The sequence below is a fragment of the Numida meleagris genome, chromosome 3 (genome assembly GCF_002078875.1).
Source record: "Numida meleagris isolate 19003 breed g44 Domestic line chromosome 3, NumMel1.0, whole genome shotgun sequence".
NCBI lineage: Eukaryota > Metazoa > Chordata > Aves > Galliformes > Numididae > Numida > Numida meleagris.
The window spans coordinates 52,940,371-52,951,010 of record NC_034411.1 but is presented as its reverse complement, the minus strand read 5'-3'; the positions used below and the strand labels follow the sequence as shown (position 1 = coordinate 52,951,010).

The following is a 10,640-nucleotide window of genomic DNA, read 5'->3' as shown; positions in this document are numbered from 1 at the left end:
TTCTCTTTCCTTCTCTTTCCTTCTCTTTCCTTCTCTTTCCTTCTCTTTCCTTCTCTTTCCTTCTCTCTCTTTCCTTTTTTTTTTTTTTTTAATGCAGATTTCCTTCATAATACTTTACTTGAAACAGCTCCATTCTACTGCTCTCTTTTCCTCTTGGTTTAGAAATCTTATGGAACAGGAAATTAGCCTGTTTTCCTCGATTAAATAGAGGTATGAATTTGAGATTCTAATAGTTAAGCTAGGGCATTTTCCTTTTGGAAAATTTGGTTTCATATCTGGACTTCTACACTGTAGTCTTTGGCTTCATATTACAACAACTTTAAATCATAAAATTAGTGGAAATAAAAGTTATAGAAAGCTGTACATATTGCCTACAGTTTTGTTATGATTTATTTTTCACTAATTATAATAATATTAAAGGAAAATCCCCCCCCCCTCCCCCTTTTCTGGTTCCCCAGGAGAAGCATAGGTACTTACAGAGAAAAAACCTTCAAGGGATGGGGGCATTCAAAATGTTGTAGTATCAGTGAAAAACAATATAGTTTGCATGTTATTGCTTCTTCAAAGTCAGCTTCTTGTAAATTTGATTTGTTACCCAGGGAGATTTTCACAGCTGGACTTCCTCAAGTGGACCACATGGAAGGAATGGGCTTTTCATTTTTTCCACAAAAGAAATGGAGAAAAATGGAAAATTCTACTTAAAAATATGGAGAAAACAGAGAAATCCATATTCAAAGATCTATTCTTGAACATAGGAAAAGTTCAAGTCCTGAACACAAGGTACCTTTTAGACACTCAGATTTGAAGTACAACTAAATATTCATAAATAATGAAAAACAAATATTAACAACATTGGATTCAATTACATTTCCATTGGGCTTTTTTGTCTCACAGACTGTAGTGTCTTAACTGAGGCAGTAAAGACTATCAAAAAAACTTGACTTTTAATCTTTCTTGAATCTCTCCTATAATGTTCTTGAAGCAGAAGTCAAGTGAGGGCTTCAGAGAATCTAAGGATAGAAAGCAACAATTTGTCAATAACAGTTTTTTTTTTTCCTTCTGTGCTTTTTATATTCACTGAAAGTGTTCACAAGTTGAATTTTGTATCTGTTGAACTATCTTCTATCATTTCCTTTTGGCTAAAGGAGTGCACTCTGACAGGAAGCTTTTCCTGTTGACTTGATCTAAATTTAAATTACTGCATACCTCAAACCATGAGATGTGCTTTCCCAAATGTCTGACATTTGAGTCCAGGAATAGGGCGGCACATCTGTGAAACTGGATGAAGAGTTTTGCTCTCTGCAGAAGGATAAGGATTGCTAAACTCTAAATGCCCATTTGAAAAGTATGCCAGCTTCAAAGGAGCAAACATTTCTGCAGAAGGATTGTACAGAAATAAACATTAAAGTTCGAATAGACTTACTAATACACCCTGAACTTGTTTTGTTCATTTATTTCCAGTGTCTGTTAAATTTCAGATAGATTTAAAGATTAAAAAGGTCCATACCAGTACCTTGTTTGTAACTAAAATACAGTAACTCCTCCTTATTTTCCAAAATCGACTGAAGTTTACATCTGATCATATAGTTTTAAATCTGTCGCTAATCTCCAATATTTTCATTGCATTTGTGTATGTGAGATCTGGTCTCTGTGAGAACAGTGCTGCACTAAAGCAAAGAAGAGTCCATCTCCTGATCCTGGTCTGAAACACAGATGAATTCCAGTCCAGCAGACACACTTGCTCATTTGGATTATAAATGTTTTTTTTCTTTTTTCTAAGCCACATACATGTGAAACCTAGGAAAGGTACTCATGCTTTGGTTAAGAGAAATGAGTTTTTATTTACTTTAAAATAAAGCTAAATCTTTAACAAATCAATACAAAACAGCCTCACAGATTTCTTTTTTTTTGTGAGAGTCCTTAAAATCTTTTTCCCAAGTATAACTACGTCATTGTATTCAGTTGATAAACTTGTGGAACTTCAAATATAGTGCACAGCTATTCCTGTCTGTAGCACAATTTTAAAAGGCTTTAAAGAAGCTAATGGCTACAGAGAGTTGTTTTAAAATTTGATAATGAAATAATAGTGAAGAAAGTTCATGGTGACACTGGGAGAATGAACTACAGAGTGTAAAAATGAATGATATGTAAATAAATGCTATGGACATGGCACATAATTTTTTCTTGCTTTGTTTCACCTTTGGCACTGTCTGAGTTTGTGGGCTCTTTTCAATTTTCATCCGAATTCTTTCGATTTCAGTTCAGGTAATTCAGATTTAAAACAATACTGTCAAGAGGGAATGGCTCCAGTTGTTACTGGACACTCATTGATTACACTTAGCAAGTACATTTTGAGAGGAGGCTGTTAACTTTTAAGCTCTCCAAGCTCTTGCTTTAAACTTTGGCCATTTAAATTTCTGTCTTGGAATATTGGAACTTGCTATACTTAGACAAGAGGTGCATGGAACTTGTGCAAGAGAAATTCTGTGACTGCAATATCTGTGGTATATTCCAGCTTCCTATGGCACGAAGACTTAAATCATAAGGAAGTTTCTAAATCTGTAATTCAATGTTGATATCATACATACTCCTCAATATAGAGAGAAATTCAATATATAGAAATATTTTCACTAAATAATTACTTCTGCTTTTCTTTGTTTGCAAAGCAGATACTTTTATTTACTACTTTTGCTTTCCCGTCCATGAATCAGTGGGGAAAATTAGAAAGGCAAGAGAGGAAAATAATGTTATTACTTCAATTTCTTTACTGCAGTGTGGGAACTCATTGAATTTTCATTTCCTCTTGTACAGATATTGTCTGTTTCAAGTAACTATTCACATATTTAAATAAAGATCTTTTAATAATTTTGATTCAAGTAGCAGATCAACCTTTTCAGTGATATATAACGGGACACTAAGTTGAGATTCTCAGTGGGAGGTTTTTTTTTTGTGAGCTCTATCAGTGGGTCTGGGATTCTGTGCAACAAATTTGTTCAGCGACGAGGACAGGAAAATACATATAATTATTTTTCCAAAGTTTCCAGAAGTGTTAGCAATCTGAATAATTATACATCAGAATGCTACATGAGCTTAAGCATCTTAATCTTGATATTTTTTCAAATATATTTTTATTAAATGTTTTAATATAATGTGGGAAATGTGAAATAGCCTTCTTTTTTGTTGAGTGCTTTCAGTGCATTTACTTTTATAATATCATAGGACTGTAAATGACTGAATTTTCTTGTATGTGTGTTACCACATATGTAAATTCTCAAGTATGGTACCACAAAATCCATAGATTTAGCATCAGCCTTTCTGTCATTCAGTGTATTTTACACATAGTTTTCTCACTTTTCCATTTAAAGTTTTTTTTCAGTTGTGAGTCACACTCACATTCTGCAATACTTTGTAGAACAAGTTATAGTTAAAAAATACGTCTAATGTTTTTTCTCAGTAATAACTGAACGTTTTATTTCTAATTAACAAGGAAGACAAATACATGTTTTTACAGATTATCTATAGAGGCAGGAACTTATAAGAAAAAACAGGACAAGCCTGAAGCTTTCTTTTATAGCAAAAGAGAATGAAATTCCATTTGGCAAGGCCATATTGACAATATTTCAGTGCTCACATTGTTTTGTGAAATCTCTTGTAATATTCTTCTTATTTTTCAGTATTTCAGTTTCACAATGTTGAAAGTGATATCCAAATTCTGATGTTTTCTTTTATGCTGAAAACCTCATGCATCTTTATGTGGGGGGAAAAACACACCAATAAATATCATAGATGGAATTCAGCTGGAATCCACGTGAACTCAAATGTTCAAATGTTCTTAAATCTTTAAAACTCAGATAATCATTGGAGTTAACAGAAGCAGGAATCTTTTAACTGAATCATTAGTTCATTTTTTATACCTATTTTAGGATGAGATTAATCATTCTCCTGATGTTCACACATTTCTGCACACTGAAAATGAAGGCTATGTCAGGTGGCTAATACTAAGACACTAACTTTTGGACAACAGAAAATTATGCATGATTTACACAAGAGAACAACCAGAACCAACCCTTAGAAAAAGCAACATGAAATTTGTTGTAAATTTAAACTGCTGGGTGTGAGAAAAGAAAGCTTTATGGAAAATGGCTGAGAAGAAAAGAAAACACTGCCTTCTTGCAGGGGACAGGAAGAACAAGGTACAGACCTTTCTGGAGGCCACAGTGTGAGCAGGTCAGAAATAATCACAAAGAGGGAAATAACCTACCTTAACAAAGTTAGATGGTAAATGTAAAAATTATATCTTATTTCTTTGTGATGTGTTGTGGCTTGCAGTGATGTGTTGAAGGAAGAAAGGTAACAGACACATGAGTAGTCTGCAATAAAATCTTTTATAGAAAGAATATAACTGTTTTTAGTATCACCTAAGCTGTATCACCCAGAAAAAAAAAACAACAAAAACAACAAAACAACAGACAAAACAACAGAAGAGAGAGAGGTATCTCTGAGAAGCATAACAGCACTCTTTCTAGCAAATGATTTTTAAATCTAGACATACAACATAAAGCTGATAAATGTCCTTTCCTTATTGTCCTGAACGTAACTTTTATTATATTTCAATCTATTCCTGCAATCCAAATACCTAAATTGATCTTTTGTAACTCAACTCAGCAGACTGATCCAAGAAATCAAAGAGATATTTAAGGTGTTCATCTGAAATATGTATTTTGTAAAATCTAATTCTACCTCTGTGATATTTTCCGCCTTTAAGTTCTTTCTCTTGAAGGAACATACAGTGCTTCGGTTTTGGGATCATCCCTTCAGTAACATTATTATAACGGACATCTGTCGTTCTCTTGATCCTAACTACTGCTAGTGGCTGCTAGCCAGATAGACATCAAAACCAGTAATTTATCATTACCTCGTTATCCTCTCTGAATGCTGAAGAAGTTCTGCTCAAAGGCATGTATTTAGAAGATGTGTGCCCAATCATAAACTGAACATTTCACATTGCAGAATGTTTTAAAATGGCTACATTTTCTGATAATTCTGTTGTGTTGGGTCAAGTAGGGCTGGGTCAGTAAAGATCTTAGACACCTAAAATCTGCAGAGACCTGCCCTCAGGCAAGGACTGCAGAACTGTCTATCACATTATTCAGCTATATGGAAAGAGTCAAGTGCTTCCAGGTAAAATGTAAGGTATTACAGTGTTGATCTGGGACCTAGAGCTCAGCAATGCAGGCACTCTGGTAGAAATCCCAACTGCAGCAGCAGCTTTGGTAACTCATTAGGGATTAGGGATAACGTTGCTAACAGGTAACAGTCCAGATGTTGCAGCAATCTCTTAGGATGAAGAAGACGTATTTAAGAAGCTTCTTCAGCCACAGACAATACAAAGTGCCCTTTCCCATGTTACAGGGGAGCACTGCAACTCTGAAGTAATAGAGGTATTCTAAACTTAAAAAGAACTATTGAACTTAGATGTGGGTTCAGCCTCTTCCTGTGGGGAACTGTTGATTATTGGCCATTTCATAATGGAGGAAAATGGGTAGAGATAAGGAGATGCTTGACTTAAAGACACCAATGCTTATGTACCTTCCTTCCCTCAATTCTGCTTCAGCTGCATCTTGTGATCAGTCTATTGTTAGTGGGGCCTTCTCATGGCTGGGAATCCTGTGCACATGCATATTGCTTGTTAGATGGCAACAGAATTTAAATATTCTCCTTTCTCTGTGAAACTCAGTATTTTAAAATGCAATGGCAACTACAGGTTTAGATGGGCTGGCTGATGCTACTCTCCACTCGATGGTGCTTTCAGGCATCAGAACTTGCAAGTTTTGGCCACAAAACAGATGACTGTCTTTTGGAACACTGTTCTGTCTAGTGTCAATGCCATCGGAGAAATTAATAGGTGATTCAGCTGTGGGGAACACCTGAAGCAGAAAGTAGGAATTTCTGAGCAGGGATTTTTTTTCTGAGATTAGAGGTCTTGTCAGATTTACACCTGTATGGGAACTGCTGAGTCACAACCTGAACCACTGATTGAGCACCTGGAGGAAAGACCCAGTCAGCCCTGGGAGCACAGGTGAAGGCAATTCACCTGTGCAGCCGGAAGGGGGAGGCCAGGCTCCACCCCTCTTAGGCCTCATTAAATGGCTGACTGCCACTGGGGATCTCTATTTGGTGGTGTTTTTCCCTGTGAACTCAGAGTTTTCTGATATGGGTGAGCAATCTATTTCTTTTCCTTTGTAGTACCCTTCTATCAGGCTGGTCTTTCTACCTCTTTTGTAATGCCTTTTCTACTGTGTTGCTCTTTCTGATCACTACAACATCTCCTCAGAAAGGAGAATGATCCTTTACGTTCTCCATTAGCTGTTTAAATATCTTTATTAGCTGACTTCTTTGAAGAACACTTTCCATTGCAAACTTCTTCAAGTTATTTCCTGCCCTGCTTTTCTGCTGCACCTTTTAAAAATTATTATTACATTTGTTTTTCTGTTTGTTTTCCATTTTTTTAATTATTTCTATAACAATTTAGGTTTTATAGAATGTGAAATCAACAATTACCTGCATTCTGATCAAAATAGTCTCACTGATAAACTAGGAATGTCTTTTAAAGTTGAAGGTGATGTTAGTAAAATCAACACACTCCCTGAGCTCTTTAATGTAGTAAAAGTGGTATCTATAGAAATGCTCAGATTCAAGTTCATTGCAATGACATAAGCTATATTGGTGACAAACCGTACCAACATCAGTGTGTAGCTATTCTGGTGAAAAATCATAGCAAATACGGAAACAGGCTGGTAAATGCTATAAATAGATAAAATTCAATTTACGTTCAGCCCTCAGTGACTTGAGAAAGGCTTGTACAGTACTGGAGGGCAATATGATTCAGTATCTCCATGTTTATTTCAATGTAACTTCCTCTGATAGCAGATAGTTATGAAAATTAATAAAGAAATACTTTGGTTTTACATATTTAATTCTGAAAGACTATTTTTGTATCTTTTCTCATGAATGTTATATTCTCAAATGAACTCGGATTTGTTTTTGAAGGTTAACATAGACTGGTGATGTCTTTTTATTGGAAATAAACCAGATATATACATTATTAGTGACTAGAATTTTCAATATATGGACTATAGATTGTCAAAGATTAAATATCAGTTTCAATTCTAATGGGACAAGCTGAAATGCAATTAATAGCATTTAATGTTTGAGCTTTGTCAACTGGGGAGCAAATTCCTTCTCCCCTTATTGCACAAGGCTTTCATGGACTGATAGGCTTCAAGTTCAAGTGATGTACAACAACTTTTGATTTGACCTCATAGCTAACACAGTTGCCAGTAACTTGTGTTTACCTTCAGTGTACCTGTTAAGATCTCATACTTGCACTTTAATTTTGTATTTGGGAAAACCAGCACGGGCAGCTCTTGTTGACATTAGACAATCCCTTCTGTTCTCCTACTGGAGTTCATTTTTTCTCTGCAGGAACCAAGCTGGAAATTTGGATGTTGAAATTGTTCAAGTTAAAAATGTTTATCCTCTTTTTTTTTTTAACTTCTTTAGTAAAGAACATGGCTCTGCAGCTGTTTGTGGCAAAAATATGCAGCTGGTGAAAAGCTGCTGACAGATGAAGGATAAGGGAAATGCAGGAGGAGGGTTTTCATGAAAAAAGGTTTATTCTACATAAGTATTTCTTGATTGCTCTTTAAAATAACTTGCCACTGTTAAAGGAATGTGCTCTATTACTACATTTAACTGATTCAGATGGTAAAACTGCTCACTAGAAGGATAGTGCTTCTGCTGTCTTTATAGTTACAGGATACCTTAAGTTAATAAACAATCATTTTTAAATATATTTTTGTTCATTGAAGACATACTGGAAGAGTGTCCTGTATGAAAGTCTAGACAAAGAAGTTAAGTTACTGAATCACTGATATTTTTCAGACAGTATCTAGACTAGAAACCTCATCTCTGCTGTGCCTTTGAGTTAGTACTACCCTGCTTTCAAGCTCTTTGTACCTGTTATCTCAGAAACGGTGACCTATATTTCTATATTTCCTTTTTAGATATGTTTATAATGTGTATTTCATTGATGGTGTTTTCAAAATACTCTTAAACTTTTTTAGTTTTGCACAACTAATAACTATGATGTGAGGAAAAATAAAGTGCTCAAGAGGCCACTGAAGATATTTCATTATCTCTAAAGTGCCCTGAGTAATGGATAAATATTTGTACCTGTTGTTTGCAGTTATATCATAGGTAAACAAAAGTGCAACAGTAATTCAGTCTGAAATACTATTGAAAATTTTGTGAGAAAGTTAATAATTCTGTATTTGACATACAGATGTACAGTGGTGCAAATAAACATATTGCAATGAAGTCGTCTTTCTTTCTTCTGTTAAAGAAGTTCCTAACTCGAATATTTTGCTTTTTAGTTTTAATCATATTGAAACATTTATTTTGTTGAATTCTTCTCAAATTATATTTGCTTTGTTTAGTTATAGACTCGTAGAATGACCTGGGTTGGAAAGGACCTCAAAGATTGACTTTCAGCCCCCCTGCTGAGTGCAGGGTCACCAACCACTAAACCAGGCTGCCCAGAGCTACATCCAGTCTGGCCTTGAATGCCTCCACAGATGGGGCATCCACAACCTCCTTGGGCAACCTGTTCCAGTGCGTCACCACCCTCTGAGTGAAAAACTTCCTCCTAATATCGAACCTAAATCTCCCCTGTCTCAGTTTAAAACCATTCCCCCTTGTCCTATTGCTGTCCACCCTTGTGAACAATCATTCCCCCTCCTGTTTGTATGCTCCCTTCAAATATTGGAAGGCCACAATGAGGTCTCCCCAGAGCCTTCTCTTCTCCAAGCTAAACAAGCCCAGTTCCCTCAACCTTTCCTCATAGGAGAGGTGCTCCAGACCCCTGATCATCGTAGTGGCCCTCCTCTGAACTCGTTCCAAGAGCTCTGCATCTTTCATGTGCTGAGGGCTCCAGGCCTGGATGCAATACTGCAAATGGGGCCTCACAAGAGCTGAGTAGAGGGGGACAATCACCTCCCTCTCCCTGTTGGCCACTCCTCTTTTAATGCAGCCCAGAACATAGTTGGCCTTCTGGGCTGCCAGCGCACACTGCTGGCTCATGTCCAGCTTCTCGTCCATCAGGACCCCCAAGACCCTCTCTGCAGGGCTGCTCTCAAGGAGTTCTTCCCACAGATTATGTAAATACCTGGGATTGCCCTGGCCCAAGTGCAGCGCCCTGCACTTGGCCTTGTTGAACCTCATTAGGTTCTCATAGGCCCGCTTGTCCAGCCTGTCCAGGTCCCTCTGGATGGCTTCCCTTCCAGTATATTGACTGCACTGCTCAGCGTGGTGTTGTCTGCAGACTTGCTGAGGGTGAACTAGATTCCAATGTCTATGTCATTGGTAAAGATGTTGAAAAGCACTGGTCCCAAGACTGAGTGTTGGGGGACACCACTTGTGACTGGCCTCCACTCTGACATAGAACCATTAATCAGGACACTTTGGCTGCGACCAGCCAACCAGTTCTTAATCCACCAAGTAATTTAATATAAATATATCTAATATAAATAGTTGTTTGGTATTCTGTAAAGCCTAAGTTCCTTAGTTGTTTGGCTTTTTTTCCAGGACATCAGTTCTTTTATTTAATGCTAAATCTTTTTGTTTTAATTTTTGTTTGCAATAAATAGACTTTTTGAAATGTGTACCTTAACTTTCATTTGGAAGGAGAATTCTGTTTTCTACTGAGTAATAAATAATCAGTTGAAGAAGGATAAGAGAAAAAACTATCTTACATCATCTTGACATTACACTACTCTGCATCAAGATTTTCATGATAACAAATTAGTACATTGTCATTCAGTTAAAGATAATATTTTGGTGTGTATATACTCAGCTAAATTAAACTTAGAGGGACCAGTAAATCTGGAAACTTCCTGAAACCCTTTAGAACTTGGATACTGCGGTCATAGTGATTGTGTATCTTAGGACAATCTCATTTTATTTGAGGTTTGGAATATAATAAATAGCTTGAAAAAGGATGTCATAAGTCCACTACTTTAGTGGGAATTTGTATCAGCATTCAGAGAAACAAAGACTTCTATGATTCTTGTGTGACATAGTTTCCAACTTTCATGCTCATGATCTGAAGTGTAGGCACAAGTTTTTTACTTGAATTTGTAATTGTTTGTTGTCAGCATGAATCTTTTTCTAATCAAATTTTCAGAAGCATCTGAGTCATCAGCAGAGACTATTAAAAACCTTCTCCAGTATTAGAGATCCAGCTATTTCTAACGGAGTTACCAGCAAAGCTGGATAACTGCACAAAATGAACGTAGTTTGCTGCTTTTCTCCACTGTGCTATATTCTTCTACACTGGTAACAGTCACACACTTCTGCACCATTCAAATTCATTTGAGGGAGTGAAAAATGTAATTCTTCAACACGTTGCCTCTCCACATACTGTGGATTATTATTCTAGGTCTCCTGCTTCAAAATATTGTATCAGATGTTTATCACAGGATCTGCATTTGTCATTCATCAAAATACCTAGAGACTGCATGATTTAATTTTGTTCATGTCTGTTCCTGTGGTGTTGGGTGATATTTCTAGGATCTGTCCAC

The 10,640-nt window shown here is 36.4% G+C and overlaps 1 long non-coding RNA gene across 1 annotated transcript in view; it reads left to right on the top strand.

The window, feature by feature from the left end:
• Nucleotides 1-1,979, top strand: part of LOC110396991 — an 8,842-nt gene extending 6,863 nt beyond the window's left edge. The window contains exon 3 of the long non-coding RNA XR_002437446.1: nt 600-1,979. This is a non-coding gene — a long non-coding RNA (uncharacterized LOC110396991). The remainder of the gene's footprint in view (nt 1-599) is intronic.